The sequence below is a fragment of the Nuphar pumila genome, chromosome 7 (assembly GCF_984573655.1).
Source record: "Nuphar pumila chromosome 7, dmNupPumi1.hap1.1, whole genome shotgun sequence".
Classification (NCBI taxonomy): Eukaryota; Viridiplantae; Streptophyta; class Magnoliopsida; order Nymphaeales; family Nymphaeaceae; genus Nuphar; species Nuphar pumila.
In genome coordinates, this window is record NC_143255.1 from 89841007 (window position 1) to 89860280 (window position 19274).

Consider the following 19274-nt stretch of genomic DNA (forward strand, 5'->3'; position numbering starts at 1 on the left):
GTTTCAACGACCTCCACCTAGAGTAGAACAAAGGCCTGCTGCAGGTTGTGTATATGCTGTAACGACTGAACAAGTTGAAAATGGTGACCTGATTGAAGGCACCATACCTGTTAATGGACATGCAGCTTACGTCTTGTTTGATTGTGGTGCTACTCATACGTTTATCTCTGACAATTTCACCGAACAACTCCACGCCTCGGTGCAATCGATTGATAAAATGATCGAAGTATATAACCCGTTGGGTTCACGCACCAAATGTATCCGGTGTGTGAAAAATTTGGATATTGAGATAGCAGGGCAACACTTGCCTACTGATGCCATCCTGATCGATATGATACAGTATGATGTCATTCTTGGAATGAATTGGTTGGCTCAGAATAATACCAAGATTCTGTGCCACGAAGGCAGAGTGATTCTATCTCGACCCGGATTGCCTAAGATGGAATACCGGTTATCCAAACCAGTTCCACAGAAAAGGCTCATATCAGCACTTAAGGTACAAAAATACCTTAGGAAGGGTTGTGTGGCCTTCCTGTTGAGTCTCTCGGTGGAAAAATTCAACGACCAACCCCTTGAGAGTTTGGAAGTGGTACGGGAGTTTCCCAATGTATTTCCTGAGGAATTGCCATGACTTCCGCCACTTCGTGAGGTTGAATTTGGAATTCAATCCTTACCTGGAACAACGCCGATATCCAAAGCCCCGTATCGAATGGCGCCAGCTGAACTCAGTGAGTTGAAGTGTCAGTTGGAAGAACTGATGGAACAAGGGTTCATCCGTCCTAGTGTGTCACCGTGGGGAGCCCCAGTGCTGTTTGTAAAGAAGAAGGATGGATCCCTTCGGTTATGCATCGATTATCGGATGCTTAACCAGGCAACTGTTAAAAATAAGTACCCGTTGCCTCGGATTGAGGACTTATTCGATCAGCTCAGAACAGCGAGGGTGTTCTCCAAGATCGACCTTAGGTCTGGGTACCATCAGCTTAGAGTAAAGGAAGAGGATATACCCAAGACTGCCTTTAGAACGAGATACGACCATTTTGAGTTCGTAGTAATGCCCTTCGGACTTACTAATGCGCCTGCTGCCTTTATGGATCTAATGAACCGGATATTCAGACCATATTTGGATAGCTTTGTCATCGTCTTTATTGATGACATCCTCGTATATTCTGAGAACAAGAAACAATACGTGGAGCACTTGAAAATAGTCTTGAAAACCCTTCAAGATAACCAACTCTATGCTAGGTTTTCAAAATGTGAATTTTGGCTAGACAAAGTGATGTTCCTTGGTCATGTGATCTCGAAAGATGGAATCGCAGTAGATCCTGCGAAGGTGGAAGCTGTGATGGACTGGAAGTAGCCAGAAAATATTACTGAGGTCCGTAGCTTCCTTGGACTTGCCGGATATTATCGGAAGTTCATACAAGACTTCTCCCGAATCGCCGTACCAATGACGAACTTGTTGAAAAAGGGAGTGAAGTTTGAATGGACTGACCAGTGTAAGGAGTGCTTTGAGGTTCTCAAATAGAGGCTTACCACTGCCCCTGTCCTTACCTTACCTTCTGGTCAGGGAGGCTTCGTGGCTTATACCGATGCCTCGGGAACAGGTCTGGGTTGTGTGTTGATGCAACATGGCAAAGTAATTGCCTATGCGTCACGACAGTTGAGAGTCCATGAGAAAAACTATCCAACCCACGACTTGGAGCTTGCCGCGGTAGTGTTCGCGCTTAAAATCTGGCGACACTACCTGTATGGAGAGAAATTTGAGGTCATGTCGGACCATAAAAGCCTAAAATACCTATTTTCTCAAAAAGAACTCAATATGCGGCAACGGCGATGGCTGGAATTCCTCAAAGACTATGAATTCACGCTTTCCTATCACCCTGGAAAGGCGAATGTTGTAGCAGATGCCCTTAGTCGCAAGACTGTTGGCACTCTGGCCAGCCTAACCGGACAATGGAAGTTGATCGAGGATTTCGTCAACTGGAAGCCATTTTTGGCTGATTCTGGCCGAATCCAAATATCATGTTTGACGATCTACATTGAGTTCCTCGATTGCATCGTAGCCGAACAGTTCAAGGATCCCCAGTACTTGGAATTGAAAGCTCGTGCTGAAAAAGATGACACTTTCTTCCATTTGAAAGAAGATGGAGGAATATGGATGGAAGAAAGGATTTGGGTTCCAAATAACCCTGAGCTAAGACAGGAAGTACTCCAGGAGGCTCATAATAGCAAGTACACCATTCCCCTTGGAGGTACGAAGATGTTCCGAGATTTGCAGAGGAAGTACTGGTGGAAGGGTATGAAGCGTGATGTGGCTACGTTTGTCTCGAAGTGTTTGATCTGCCAGCAAGTTAAGATCGAACATCAACGCCCTGGTGGAAAGATGCAACGGATCGAGATTCCAGAATGGAAATGGGAAGGCATTACGATGGATTTCATCGTTGGATTGCCTCGATCCAAGAGACAACATGACTCAATATGGGTGATTGTGGACAGACTCACCAAGTCTTCTCACTTCCTGCCAATCAAAACTCGATACTCAACTGAACGATTGGCGGAAATCTATATTCGGGAAATCGTTAGACTCCATGGAGTGCCGATTTCGATCATATCCGATCGTGACTCGAAGTTCACCTCTCACTTTTGGGAGCAGCTTCAGAAAGCCCTGGGGACGAAACTCAAGTTCAGTACAACATTCCAGCCCCAAACAGATGGGCAATCAGAACGAACCATACAGACTCTTGAAGATATGCTAAGAGCCTGTATGCTGGAATGGAAAGGTGATTGGGATTCTCACCTAGCGTTGGCTGAATTTGCTTATAATAATAGCCACAACGCTAGCATTGGGATGGCACCATATGAAGCCTTGTACGGGTGACCCTGTAGATCACCAATCCATTGGGGTGAAGTGGGTGAGCGAACCTTGGACTCGCCCATTGTGTTGCAGCATTATACTGAGCAAGTCCACATGATCAGAAAGAAGCTACTGACTGCTCAGAGTCGACAGAAGAGCTACGCCGATCAGCGGCGTAGGGAACTCACTTTTGCGGTTGGAGATAAGGTTTTTATCAAGGTCTCTCCAACCAAGAGTGTGTTTCATTTTAGAAAGAAGGGGAAGCTCAGCCCCAGATTCGTTGGTCCCTTCGAAGTTTTGAGCCGAATCGTAGAGACTGCCTACCGAGTAGCATTGCCACCACAATACACGCAAATACATGATGTATTTCACATATCAATGCTTCGTAAATACGTTCATGATCCTTCTCACGTCATTCAACATGAAGATATTGACATTCGAGAAGATATGATGGTAGAAGAAAGGCCAATGGAGATCATGGACCGACGAGAGCAAGTGCTAAGGATGAAGGTCATTCCACTTGTTAAAGTGAGGTGGCAGCATCATGGAATCGATGATTGCACTTGGGAGACCGAATCGGATATGCGGGATAAATATCCTGAACTCTTCACCTTGTACTCTTAGCTGAATTTTGCGGACGAAATTCCTTTAAGGGGGTAATGATGTAAGACCCGCAATTTTTCAGAAAATATCTGAATAAAATTCATGAGGCATTTATCGATAAAAATAGCATTTTTCTTAGAATGCGAAACGAATAAATTCCTGCGAGCCAGTTATACTTAGGATATTCGTTGAATCGCGAATATATGCTCAAACACACTGGAAGCCATAACTTCCTACTCGAACGAAATCAAAGGATTCCTGCGAGCCAACTTTCTTAGTTACGTCAATACGAAGGGAATGACGTACTCAGAATTTTTCAGAAAATAATCGCCAAAAACCCAAAATTTTTGCGGGACCCACGAAAATATGGGTGGGACCCACAGAAATATTCCTCATAAAATATCTGGTGGGACCCACAAAAATATCCCATGGAATATCCAAGTGGGCCCCATACCAAGGAACCTCTTGGAATTAAAAAGAAGCCAAGGGGGTAGAAGGGGCATGGAAAAACCCAAGAGGAGGTGGGCTTGGGCTATAAATAGCCCTCCCCACTCTCTCTCTTCTCATAAAAATCGACCCCCCCTCTCTCTCTTGCCTTCTCTCTCTCTCCTAAACCTCCCCTACCTAGCCTAGCTCACCTGAGCCCACCTGACCTGGTCTGAGCCTGCCTGACTTAGCCTGAGTCTGCCTGACCTGGTCCTAACCCACCTAACCTGGGTCTGAACCCACTTGACCTGGTCCAAACCCAGTTGACTTGACTTGAACCTAGTTGGGTTTAAAGTCAAAGTCAAAGTCCTTTTTGGTCCAGATTCCAATTTGGATTTCTGAACCCAGACTTAGCCTACTTGAGCTGAGTTCGAATCTGCTGAACCCAGTTGACTTAGATCGAACCCTGTTTGGTTCAAACCACTTAGGTTGAGTAGCTTGACCTGCTCTACCTCTTTCTCAACTAAGTCAGCTTCATCTGACTTAGTCTGACCTCTCGAAGGAAGGCTCAAAGCCAAAGAAGCAACCCGAAGCCGTTTCTTCCACGACTTGAAGTAAGTTCGCTTCGTTGATCCATCTCTCTCAAGTATTTGATTGTTTGTATATAGAATATACTTTCTGAAGTAGTATCTTGCTTTAGTTCTTGATTGAGCCCTTTTTGGACACTTCGGTGTTCACCCGCTCGTCTCGTAACTATCGTCGGATATATCTATGTTCAAACACGCAGTATATGCGTTTTTAAATTGGTATCTCTCCCTAGTTCTTGGTTGAGCCCTTCAGAACACTTCGGTGTTCACCCGCTCGCCTCGTAACTATCGTTAGATACAGATCTAGGTGTATATCTGCTGATTCTGCCGACGCGTCCTATATCGCACAGGCTATGTAATTTACCTTTGTCGTCGCGTCGTATGATGCCAAGGCTCCCTGTTTTCTGCACTTCCGATTATGCATTTACTTACGCCGTCGCGTCGAACGATGCCAAGGCTCCAGCTTTCTTCAATGTATTTACTTACGTCGTTGCGTCAAACGATGCCAAGGCTTCTGTTTTGTTATATATGTAGAATATTTCGTTCATTTACACACCCTGAACAATAATATATGCATTTCTTTACGCCGCCGCTGTATAAAGCACAGGCTTCTGCTTATACTACATATATGGCGCATAAATGAGCGTTCAAAATGGAGACCAAACTCCAAATCGCCAATGCGATTCCCTGACCGCTCCTCGTTCAAGATTCTGCTTGACGAATGAAGCCCCTATTGGAAAGGCTTCGGTTTTTGGCAAAATGCTCTTTACGTAAAGACTAAGTCAAATACGTATGGCCTGGCTATGGCCTAGGGTTCCTGCAACCTTGATGGATGCAAAGTATGCACAACGGTGCGCGTCTATTTCTCGAGTTAAGCATAGCGATTTCCCACCAAAGAGGGGAGATGCCGCTGAAATGGATAAAAGAAACGCACGCTTTCTCCGTAAAAGAGAGGAAGTGCTGCTGAAATTTCTGAAGAAGCTAAGAATAGCTCAGAAAGAACGTAGCAGGATACTCTGACATATAGCAGAGTGCTACCCAGTTCATGGTTTGCCCTCTATAACGTAGAAGGGTTCGTCGCACCACTGCCGGTAGAGCAGGGGAGGTGCTGACGAAATGGTTGGCAGAAGAGCTGCCGGAACCAATGGATCGGCATCATGATGTCCATTGATGGAACGATGCCAGATCAGCTCGTATCCTTGTGCGTGCAAGGGCACCTTGCTCGTAAGGGCCGCTGAGTCGGAGTAGAGGTTGCGCCTTGGCTAGGGTTGAACTCGTTGCGTAAAAATACGCCGAGTAGCCGATCTATTTAGATCGAGTCATATGCATGCTCATTGAGAACGGTTACGCAACCAGACTCGTAAGGGCCGAAGAGCCAGAGTGTGTTGTTTCCACCCAAAGAGGTGTGATGCTCGTGGTGGCCGAAGTGCCAAAGAGCGGTGTTCTGCATGCATATGAATAAGACTTAAGGTCGCACATACCCCGCGGTTGAAAATCGTGTTAGGGGTACCCCCTCAGTAATGACTGTGTTAGGGCAGACTGAATGGGGTCGGGTACATACTCCCGTAGTGCTAAAAGCACAGGCTGCCTAAATGGCATGCAAATTCTGTCTAAGTAATTGTAAGACTGGCAGACCCATTCAGGAATTATGCTCACTGTGGAATGACAGTGATGGTACAGCCTTGAGTGACATGTATTTTACTTTGGACCTGATAGAGTCCACGATGGCCTCAGTCACTCATGGGTTTTGGGGTCGTGGTTATCCTTAAGATCTAAGGATTGAACCCAACTACTGCAAGTAGAGGATGCATCCGAATATGGGCCTAGTAGGGTTCTCCCAGTTGAAACACACTGCCCTACTATGGATAGGGTCAACAGGCCTCTGGGGTATCTAAAATACATAGAATAATCAACCCCCAGAACGTCGCGTTGATGCCCGGACAATAGCTCTACCTGCGTACCAAAGGCGGGAGCGGTTAATTATCAAAACAATGCATTAGTTCTAGGTACAGCGATGCTTTGAATGTATGAGTGGATGACGTGTTGAGTCAGCCTTGCATAACCTTTGTGAAGGTGTCATGTTCGGTATACTACTGGACCGATTGGGCAAAGACTCGTGTCGTATCCGCACTTCTAAGCGAAGCTCGAGGAGCTGTCCTTAGATACGTGGGATACGGATGTGCCAAGTATGAAGACTTGAGCTAGACATCACTTTGAGACACGGAAGAGGTCATGGCTAAGTCGTGGAGACTTAAGCGGCTATTCAAATCACAGCCCAGAAAAGGCTTGCTCTAAGTCTTGAGGACTAGAGCGGATGTTCAATTCATAGCCCTGAGGAGGCTCTCGCGATTTACGCTAAGTCTTGGAGGCTTGAGCGTCGTTATTGCGCATTGCGACCCTAAGTGGTCATTATTGTACTTATGATGAATGGATGAATGACTGCATGCTTACCAGACCATCAATGGTTCTGACCCCGTTTAATGGGGATTTCAGGTGTTGAACCTGCGTGGCGATATGCGGAGCAAGGCGGCATCGAGTTCCAGGGTTTCTCTAGACAGAGTTGTACTGCTTCCTTTTATTGAACCTACACTGCTTTTCTAAGCAGTAGTGTTGTAATAAACATGTGGTTTTCGATAAAATGGAACCCCTTGGTGGTCAATGAGTTGCTTGGCCACATACCAGCAACGTGCTCGGAGTTTTTTAAAACCGACGACTCATTATCGTCTTATTCCGCTGCTAAAAGCTTTTCTAAGTTCCGCTGCAAAGAAAAAAAAAAAGGAATTCATGAAAATTTTAACTTAGCTTTGTTTTGGAAATCCGGGGCGTTACAGAATTGGTATCAAAGCCTGTGTCTGAGAAACTTGGTTCAAGATCCGTCATGGTCCCGATATCGCACTGTAAGTATATGTTTTATACTTTTGTTCTGATCTGGGTGCATCTTTGTATAGATGGCAACTCATGACTCTCGAGGATATTGCTATCGTTGCAAGGTCATGCACGATGAGTGGATATGCCCGTATGAAGTCCAAGACTGCCAATACTGTGGCGAGGATGGGCTTTCCGCCAACGAATGCCAAAGGAAATATACCGCCGATATGGGTCGGCGGACATCAAAGGGTCTCAAGGATGAGACTTCGCGTGTCAGTGGACCACATCACTCTAGTGTTGGGAGCAACCATACCCCAACATCTTCTGATGAATTACCAAGGTTGAGGGATTTTGATTTGAACTTCCCTGCGGAGGTCTATCACTTAGGATAGAACTACATCATGTTTTCAAAAATTCCTTTTTCAAAACTCCAAGTGATGTAAATATCTTCTTCAATCAATCCTCAATTCTTATAAAATCTAATTCATCCCTTCATTTTCAAATTCTATTTCATTTTTCAATCTCAAAGTTCAAATTAACTTTGAGATTTCAAATTAATTTTATATTCAAATTCAAAAGTTCCAAATCCATTTTATATTCAAAACTCCAATCAAATTCAAAGTTCAATTTTACTTTGAAATTCTTGATTCATTTTCTAAATTCTAAAATTCAAGTTTTCAAATTCAAAGTCCAATTTGACTTTGAAATTCATTTATATATTCAGAGTTTGAAATCTCAAATCAAAATTCCAAGTCCAAAGATAGATACTAATCTCAACTCGGATCCAGATTTCCAAGTATAACTCTCCACTCTTTGGATCTCAGATTATAGATCCCAAAATCCATTCTAGGATCTAGAACCCGATTCTACTCTAGAACCCGATCATACTCGGGGTATAGTTTGGATTTCACCTTGCAAACTGCCCACCATTCATTTCTATCTGACTTTTTTATACTCGGATATGAAGTATAATAAACTTGTTGAGCTTGCGAGGCTAATATGAGTGGTTCATATGTTCCAAACCTGGATTTATGATTCACCTCCACAATGCCTGAAGCTTTGTCGAGTCTTGTTGCAGTTGGATCAAACCAATGACACTTGAATATTGTAACCCTGTTATTCATGCCTAAGTAAGTCAACTCCATTATTTCCTCTATAACACCGTAGTAATCATGTTCATTTTCACCGTAGCTGCTACCCTTGACACACACGCCACTATTTATCATTGATTTGTTTATACCGTAGTCTTTTGTATGGAATCGATAACCATTTACGATATACCCGTTGTAGCATTGCACAACTTTGGTCGGATCATTTTCTAAATCACATATTCCTTGATCTTTAACATCACCATGGCGAACCTACGCACAGACATAAACAATTATTGTGATCACGATCAATTAAGTAACTTAGTGTTGTTTATAAGTACAAAATTTATGTTAGCTTCTTTACCAACTGTTTCAACCACTCCACAAACTTAGTTTCACGTTCTTTTTGTACTTCTGCATCAGTGAGATATGAAACTTCGCTTTGCAACTCCAGATCAAATCGTCTGCAAACCACAAATACTTATATTACCGAGCCATGTATCCACATATAGAACATAAAAGGATTTATAATTGAGTTGCATATACATATACTTACTCGATGTATGGGTCGATCGCTGAGCAATTAAAAAGAATATAGATGTGTGTTGCATCTTGCTCTCGATCTGTCAATAGCCATGATCGGCAACTACCAAATGCATGCCCTAGTGGTTGAAATATCGACAGCTTGTCAGCTACAGTTACTTGTTCTCCATCATCGTTACGGGGCGGCCATGTGTAACCTGTTGGAATATGAGGTTCGAAGTACATAGATGAGAAATTTGAAATCTCTTCTAAAGTGTACGCCTCACAAATAGAGCCTTCTACTCTTGCTTTATTACGAACCTTTTTTTTTAGGTCGAACATGCATCTGACAAGAATATACATTTCAAATTTTAAATATTTGTCATTAAAGAGACAAATATAAAAAAACATATACCTTTCAAATGGGTACATCCATCGATATTGCACAGGGCCACCAACCCTTAGTTCATATGGCAGATGTATGATCAAATGTTCCATAACATCGAAAAATGCTGACGGAAATATCTTTTCTAACAGACAAACAGTGGTGATGATAGAGTCCTCAAGATTCTTTACATCTGATACAACGACCTCCGATGTGCACAATGTTCTGAAAAATCTGCTCAACTCAGACAATACACCCATATAGGTTTGTCTAACATATCATGGAATGCTAGGGGTATCAATCGTTGCATAAAGATATGACAATCATGGCTCTTCAACCCATATAACTGTCCATCGTCAAACTTCACAGCCCGAGCAATGTTAGAGACATATCCATCTGGAAATCTCAGTTGTCTCAACCATTGACATACATGTTTTATTTAATCAGGTCCGAGCACGTACTTCGCCTTTGGTTTCAGTACTTTGCCATTATACTCTTTAAGTTCCAATTCTGGTCTTTTACATATTAATTTTAAATCCATACGGGCCTTCGGATTATCCTTCATTTTTCCTTTAATATTCATTATTGTATTGAACACATTATCAAACACATTTTTTTCTACATGCATCACATCCAAATTATGTCGTATCAATAGGGTCGGCCAATACGATAGTTCCCAAAAAATAGATTTTTTCGTCCAATTGTGATCCTTCCCAAATCCACGAAAGGGTGTAGGACTGCGGGCATCTGTTAATACATCTGGAAAGTATCGCAATCTTCTTAGAATCTCTATGCCGGACAATCTTGAGGATGGACCTTCCGTTTCAGTTGTGCCTGCTTTAAATGCATTCTTTTGACGTCGGAACGGATGATCGCTGGGTAGAAATTGACGATGGCACTCAAACCAGCAAGGCTTCCTTCCATGCCTCAATCTAAAAGCTTTGGAATCCTCCATGCAGTACGGACAAGCCAACCTCCCATGTGTGCTCCAACCAGATAACATACCATATGCAGGGAAGTCACTGATTGTCCATAGAACAGCGGCCTTCATGTTGAAATTTTGTTTTTTGTGGGCATCATACGTGGTAACACCGTCATCCAACAGTACTTTTAATTGATCAATCAATGGCCTTAGATATACATCAAGATTTTGGCCAGGTGAGGTCGGACCAGGGATCAACAGAGACAAGAAAAGATTTGGACGTTTCATACACAAGCTTGGTGGAAGGTTGTATGGAGTTACAAATACTGGCCAGCATGAGTATGGAGTTGATCTACCCCCAAATGGATTAAATCCATCTGTACATAGACTGAGTGTAACATTTCACACTTCCATTGCGAAGTTCTGTTGAGTACGATCAAAGTGCTTCCAAGCTTCAGCGTCAACAGGATGCGTGATCTTGTTTTCATCTTGTCGAACTTTATTTGCATGCCATCTCATGTGTTTAGCTGCCCTTGAAGACATATACAATCGCTGCAATCTAGGAGTGATAGGAAAGTAGCGGAGCGACTTGTATGAAACTTCCTTTGATCTCGTGCTACCATTGCCTCTTGTCTTTGGCTTGAACCGAGGATGCCCACATGACGGGCATGATATGTTGTTTTCCTGCTCCTTGAAATACAACATGCAATGATTTGGACAAACATCAATCTTTTTGTAACCCATACCTAGAGCGTTGACCATAACTTTCGCACGATAGAAATTTTGTGGCAATTTCTCATCTTTAGGCAACATACTCTTCACAATCATGCACAAACGGTCAAAACATGATTGACTCAAATTATACTCGGACTTCAAATTCATTAGTTGAAGAACTGCAGACAAGATAGTGTGACTCTCACAACCGTTCCAAAGTGGCTCATCAGCATCTCTAAGTAAATCATAAAATCTACTAGCTGCATCGTTTGGTGATTCTTCATCTATGGCAGTTCTTACATCACTAAAACTCATAGGAGAACCCAGTTCTGTTCCTGCGGCATCAAATATCAAATTCGTATATGGATTATCGTGCACCACGTTCACCCGTGCATCAAAATCGTTTCTAAATTCTTCTCTATGAAACATTCAGTTCTGATAATCACTCACAAAACCCTTCCTGTATAGGTATTGTCTAACGCCATGAGGTTCTACAAATCGATTATTCTTACAAATCTTGCAGGGACACCTAATCCGACCTGTGGGATCTACTGTACTGACACTTGCCGTTGCAAATTCAATAAAACTGTCAACACCATCCATATATTCATGCGATAACTCATTGCCCACTATCCTACGGTACATCCATTCACGGTTTGCAGTCATTCTGTCGTATGATGTTACGAATAGTATCCTAACAAATTAAAAAAAAAAACAATCAGAATGCTACGATGAAGAAAATATCAAATTTATCATGCAATATACTATGTCAAACAATAAAAAGAATTTTGATGCATGCATTGATAACTTAATATTTTCATGTGCAAACTATAAATGACACGATACAATCATTTGAAGCTTGCTTTTATTATAAAATTTCACATGGAAGTCAAAATCAAATTGAAAGTAACTACATGCAAGCATGAATACAATTACATCAAACGTTGTAATACATCATAATCATTCATATCAAACAAATGTCAAACATGTACCTGCAGCAAACACACTTCAATATCTCACTAACTACTACCATGCTTAGCATGGACTCCGTACTCCAAAAATAAGAACACTTCCATATTCCTACATTAAAATCATGCTCAGCATGATCTCCGAACTCCAACAAAGCAACCTTAAATATCAACAACTAAGTGAGTGTGTGAACAATAAAGTGTTACATCTAATAAATTAAATAACATGTGATACGCTTGCATCACTTACTCACCACGGGTATTTACCCTATTTGCATTGTTTTTGTCATTTACTTACCACAGGTGGCTGAGCACGAGTTGGTTCCGTTGAAAAATCTGCACAAAAAAATACAGTTTTAAAAAAAACTCGCCACAAAAAAAAAGGCAGCTGTTCCGGCAAGGGGTCGACTCCCCTGCTGTTCCGGTAGAGGGTCGACCCCCTTACGAAACATAGGGGGTTAACTGCCCCCAGCCTTTCCGCCAGTGAGTGAACCCCCTGCCGGGGTCGACCTGCCGGAAAGGCAGGGGGGTCGACCCCCTGCCAGAAACGCAAGGGGTTAACCCCCTGCCTGTTCCGGCATGGGGTTAACCCCCTGCCGGAAAGGCAGGGGGTCGACCCCCCATGCCGGAAACGCAAGGGTTAAACCCCTGCGTTTCCGGCACGGAAGAGGGTTAAACCCCCTGCCTTTATGGCAGGGGGTTTAACCCTTGCTGGAAACGCAGGGGTTAAACCACCTGCATTTCAGGCAGGGGGTCGACCCCCCCTGCCGAAAACGCAAGGGGTTAAACCCCTTGCCGTGCCGTAAAGGCAGGGGGTTAAACCCCTTGCCGTAAAGGCATGGGGGGTTTAAACCCCCTGTCGTGCCGTTATCCCTTTACGGCAACGGCACGACAGGGGGTCGACCCCCCTGCCTTTCCGGCACGGCAGGGGGTTTAACCCCCTGCCGGGGTCGACCTGCTGGAAACGCAGGGGTTAACCCACCTGCGTTTTCGGCAGGGGGTCGACCTGTAAGACCCGCAATTTTTCAGAAAATATCTGAATAAAATTCATGAGGCATTTATCGATAAAAATAGCATTTTTCTTAGAATGTGAAACGAATAAATTCCTGCGAGCCAGTTATACTTAGCATATTCGTTGAATCGCGAATATATGCTCAAACACTCTGGAAGCCATAACTTCCTACTCGAACGAAATCAAAGGATTCCTGCGAGCCAACTTTCTTAGTTACGTCAATACGAAGGGAATGGCGTACTCAGAATTTTTCGGAAAATAATCGCCGAAAACCCGAAATTTTTGCGGGACCCACGAAAATATGGGTGGGACCCACAGAAATATTCCTCAGAAAATATCTGGTGGGACCCACAAAAATATCCAATGGAATATCCAAGTGGGCCCCACACCAAGGAACCTCTTGGAATTAAAAAGAAGCCAAGGGGGTAGAAGGGGCATGGAAAAACCCAAGAGGAGGTGGGCTTGGGCTATAAATAGCCCTCCCCACTCTCTCTCTTCTCATAAAAATCGACCCCCCCTCTCTCTCTTGCCTTCTCTCTCTCTCCTAAACCTCCCCTACCTAGCCTAGCCCACCTGAGCCCACCTGACCTGGTCTGAGCCTGCCTGACTTAGCCTGAGCCTGCCTGACCTGGTCCTAACCCACCTGACCTGGGTCTGAACCCACTTGACCTGGTCCAAACCCAGTTGACTTGACTTGAACCTAGTTAGGTTTAAAGTCAAAGTCAAAGTCAAAGTCCTTTTTGGTCCAGATTCCAGTTTGGATTTCTGAACCCAGACTTAGCCTACTTGAGCAGAGTTCGAACCTGCTGAACCCAGTTGACTTGGATCGAACCCTGTTTGGTTCAAACCACTTAGGTTGAGTAGCTTGACCTGCTCTACCTCTTTCTCAACTAAGTCAGCTTCATCTGACATAGTCTGACCTCTCGAAGGAAGGCTCGAAGCCAAAGAAGCAACCCGAAGCCGTTTCTTCCATGACTTGAAGTAAGTTCGCTTCGTTGATCCATCTCTCTCAAGTATTTGATTGTTTGTATATAGAATATACTTTCTGAAGTAGTATCTTGCTTTAGTTCTTAATTGAGCCCTTTTTGGACACTTCGGTGTTCACCCGCTCGTCTCGTAACTATCGTCGGATATATCTATGTTCAAACATGCAGTATATGCGTTTTTAAAATGGTATCTCTCCCTAGTTCTTGGTTGAGCCCTTCAGAACACTTCGGTGTTCACCCGCTCGCCTCTTAACTATCGTTGGATACGGATCTAGGTGTATATCTGCTGATTCTGCCGACGCATCCTATATCGCACAGGCTATGTAATTTACCTTTGTCGTCGCGTCGTATGATGCCAAGGCTCCCTGTTTTCTGTACTTCCGATTATGCATTTACTTACGCCGTCGCGTCGAACGATGCCAAGGCTCTTGCTTTCTGCAATGTATTTACTTACGCCGTCGCGTCAAACGATGCCAAGGCTTCTGTTTTGTTATATATGTAGAATATTTCGTTTAGTTACACACCCTGAACAATAGTATATGCATTTCTTTACGCCGCCGTTGTATAAAGCACAGGCTTCTGCTTATACTACATATATGGCGCATAAATGAGCGTTCAAAATGGAGACCAAACTCCAAATCGCCAAAGCAATTCCCTGACCGCTCCTCGTTTAAGATTCTGCTTGACGAATGAAGCCTCTATTGGAAAGGCTTCGGTTTTTGGCAAAATGCTCTTTACGTAAAGACTAAGTCAAATACGTATGGCCTGGCTATGGCCCAAGGTTCCTGCAACCTTGATGGATGCAAAGTACGCACAACGGTGCGCGTCCATTTCCCGAGTTAAGCGTAGCGATTTCTCACCAAAGAGGGGAGATGCCGCTGAAATGGATAAAAGAAATGCACGCTTTCTCCGTAAAAGAGAGGAAGTGCTGCTAAAATTTCTGAAGAAGCTAAGAATAGCTCAGAAAGAACGTAGCAGGATACTCTGACATATAGTAGAGTGCTACCCAGTTCATGGTTTGCCCTCTACAACGTAGAAGGGTTCGTCGCACCACTGCCGGTAGAGCAGGGGAGGTGCTGACGAAATGGTTGGCAGAAGAGCTGCCGGAACCAATGGAACGGCATCATGATGTCCGTTGATGGAAATATGCCAGATCAGCTCGTATCCTTGTGCCTGCAAGGGCACCTTGCTCCTAAGGGCCGCTGAGCCGGAGTAGAGGTTGCGCCTTGGCTAGGGTTGAACTCGTTGCGTAAAAATACGCCAAGTAGCCGATCTATTTAGATCGAGTCATATGCATGCTCATTGAGAACGGTTAGGCAACAAGACTCGTATGGGCCGAAGAGCCAGAGTGTGTTGTTTCCACCCAAAGAGGTGTGATGCTCGTGGTGGCCGAAGTGCCAAAGAGCGGTGTTCTACATGCATATGAATAAGACTTAAGGTCGCACATACCCCGTGGTTGAAAATCGTGTTAGGGGTACCCCCTCAGTAATGACTGTGTTGGGGCAGACTGAATGGGGTCGGGTACATACTCCCGTCGTGCTAAAAGGACAGGCTGCCTAAATGGCATGCAGATTCTGTCCAAGTAATTGTAAGACTGGCAGACCCATTCAGGAATTATGCTCACTGTGGAATGACAGTGATGGTACAGCCTTGAGTGACATGTATTTTACTTTGGACCTGATAGAGTCCATGATGGCCTCAGTCACTCATGGGTTTTGGGGTCGTGGTTATCCTTAAGATCTAAGGATTGAACCCAACTACTGCAAGTAGAGGATGCATCCGAATATGGGCCTAGTAGGGTTCTCCTAGTTGAAACACACTGCCCTACTATGGATAGGGTCAACAGGCCTCTGGGGTATCTAAAATACATAGAATAATCAACCCCCAGAACGTCGCGTTGATGCCCGGACAATAGCTCTACCTGCGTACCAAAGGCGGGAGCGGTTAATTATCAAAACAATGCATTAGTTCTAGGTACAGCGATGCTTTGAATGTATGAGTGGATGACGTGTTGAGTCAGTCTTGCATAACCTTTGTGAAGGTGTCATGTTCGGTATACTACTGGACCGATTGGGCAAAGACCCGTGTCGTATCCGCACTTCTAAGCGAAGCTCGAGGAGCTGTCCTTAGATGCGTGGGATACAAATGTGCCAAGTATGAAGACTTGAGCTAGACATCACTTTGAGACCCGGAAGAGGTCATGGCTAAGTCGTGGAGACTTAAGCGGCTATTCAAATCACAGCCCTGAAAAGGCTTGCTCTAAGTCATGAGGACTAGAGCGGATGTTCAATTCATAGCCCTGAGGAGGCTCTCGCGATTTACGCTAAGTCTTGGAGGCTTGAGCGTTGTTATTGCGCATTGCGACCCTAAGTGGTCATTATTGTACTTGAGATGAATGGATGAATGACTGCATGCTTATCAGACCTTCAGTGGTTCTGACCCCGTTTAATGGGGATTTCAGGTGTTGAACCTGCGTGGTGATATGCGGAGCAAGGCGGCATCGAGTTCCAGGGTTTCTCTAGACAGAGTTGTACTGCTTCCTTTTATTGAACCTACACTGCTTTTCTAAGCAGTAGTGTTGTAATTAACATGTGGTTTTCGATAAAATGGAACCCCTTGGTGATCAATGAGTTGCTTGGCCACATACCTGCAACGTGCTCGGAGTTTTTTAAAACCGACGACTCATTATCGTCTTATTCCGCTGCTAAAAGCTTTTCTAAGTTCCGCTGCAAAGAAAAAAAAAAGGAATTCATGAAAATTTTAACTTAGCTTTGTTTTGGAAATCTGGGACGTTACACGACCCCTCCTGCCGGAAATGCAGGGGGTTTAACCCCCTGCCGGAAAGCACGGCAGGGGGTCAACCCCCCGTGCCTTTACGGCAGGGGGTTTAACCCCCTTCCCTGCCGGAAACGCAGGGGGTAAAGGCACGGGGGGTCGACCCCCTGCCGTAAAGGCACGGAAGGGGGTCAACCCCCCATGCCGGAAAGCACGGTAGGGGGTTAAACCCCCTGCCTTTTCGGCAGGGGGTCGACCCCCCATGCCTTTCTGGCAGGGGGTCAACCCTCCATGCTGGAAAGCACGGCAGGGGGTTTATCCCCTTCTTGAAACGCGTAGGGCGGGCGAACCTGTCTCCGGCGAGGCGACGGTCGGTCGGCGGGGCGACGGCTCGGGCGGAACGCGGGGCGGCAGGCGACGGGGCGGCGGGCGGCGGCGGAAGGCGTCGGGCTGCGTAGGGAGGGCGAGAGAGAGGAAACAGGAAAAGAGGGAAAAGGGTTCTGATCAGATTTACGCGAAAATTAGCGACGGATTGGCGACGGACTTATTCTGTCACTAAGCCGACGCAAATATATACGACTCCTTAGCGACGGAATATGTTTGTCGCTCACGACGTCGCTAAGTAGCGACGGAAAAATACCGTCGCCCCATCCGTCGCTAACCGCAGCATGTTGTTGCGACAAAACTGGTCCGTCGCTACTTAGCGACGGCTTAGCGACAAACCATTTTCCATCGCTACATCTGCGAATATCACGAAATGTAGCGACGGATTAGTGACGGTCGCTAAGCCGTCGCTAATTGGCGACGGAAAAATGCCGTCGCTACTATCCGTCGCTAATTAGCAATTTTCTTGTAGTGTACTCTGGATCTCAGACTTCAGATCCACTCCATTCTAGGATCCAGAACCCAATTCTACATTGGATCTCAGACTTTAGATCCAAAATCCATCTTAGGATCCAGAGTCCAACTCTATCTTGGATCTCAAAATTTCATATCCTAAACCCATCTTCAGATCCAAAATCCATCTTGGGATCAAGAGTCCAACTCTATCTTGGATCTGAGACTTCAGATCCTAAACCCATTTTTAAGATCCAAAATCCATTCCCCATTCTAGATTTCAAATCTAAATCCATTTTTTTTATTTCATCTAAACTTCCTAAATCATTTCTATTTTTAAATACCATTTGATTTTCTCACATCCATTCTAAGATTTGAATTCAATATCACTTCAAAATTTCATCTTCTTCTCCTAAATCCATAATTAAATTCAAAGTCCATTTCTGACTTTGAAACCTCATTTCCTTTCATTTTAAAGCTTTAAATCATTCTTTCTCAAAATCAAGATTTATTCTTCCAACTCTAATTTACTTCAAAGACTTAGAACTTCTCTGATCTATCTCAAGTTCTAAGTTAGATTCAATCATTTCTTCACTCCCTTATCAAGTTCATCTCAGAATACTTAAAAATTTTCAAAACATTTTTCAAAAAGAGCATACATCTCTGCATTGCACAAGCATAATTCTTTGTGCATTTAGAGTTAGAATAAATTCTTAGATAATATTTAGGCAAAGCAAAAGGCATAAATTTGATCCTTGGTTCGATTACCTCTGGTAAAGGCGCCAAGAACGGTCGAACCTCGTACCTACGAGCGAATCCCGTCTCTCCATTTTTTTCTCGCAATATGTTTCAAAACGGAGGCGAGTTATTTTCTAAATATTTTCAAATCAAGGTCAAGTGAGACCCCGCAAAAGAGTTCATCTTCTCTCTTCTCTTCTTTCTTTTCTCTTATCTCTTTCTTTTCCGTCTTTTATTCTTCTCCCTTCAAAAAGGAGAAAAATAGCGGCTAGAAAAAGAAGAAGAGAAGGAAGAGAGAGAAAGATACAAGAGAGGAAAATTTTTGCGATGATCACAGTTTTGGCGACCGAGATGGGACCCGTCTTCGTCTAGTTGGATCTATGCCTTTGCTTTGCTTTAATATCATCTAAGTCTTTATTCTTTCTATGTCAGCTATATTTTCCATGCAAACCTTAGGATCCTAGACTCTGTCCTAAGCTGACATTATTTTGCATATAGGATCTAAGTATGGTTTGGTAGGACCATATTGAGGAGATTATTCCATGTTCACATTAGACTTAGGTTTTAAATACAACTCTCCTCAATTTTAGGGATTGAATGTAAACAATATATGCAAGTGTATGCTTCTTTTCATTTAAATCTATCTCTGTAGGACTTGCATTAGAGCTTTTTGGTTTTATTTGCATGTTGATCATATTTTGAAAATATCCCTACCTATATTGTCCCGGTCTTCACGTTGCTGGGCTGTCTCACTGAACCATAGTTCGAGAGAGAGCCTCATAACTGGGCCACTTTTTTGGGTTCGCGCCCCCTACCACGTACCTAAAGGCCATAGTCCGAGGTATATCGGTAGGTGCTCAAGGATGTTGGGAAGTCATTACCTTAGAACCGAAGAGATATCTTTATATGCCACGTACTTCGAGCTTCGGCTTGAGTATATCGGCGTACCTTGATTGGAATCAGATGATATAAATCTTAGAGTTAGGATT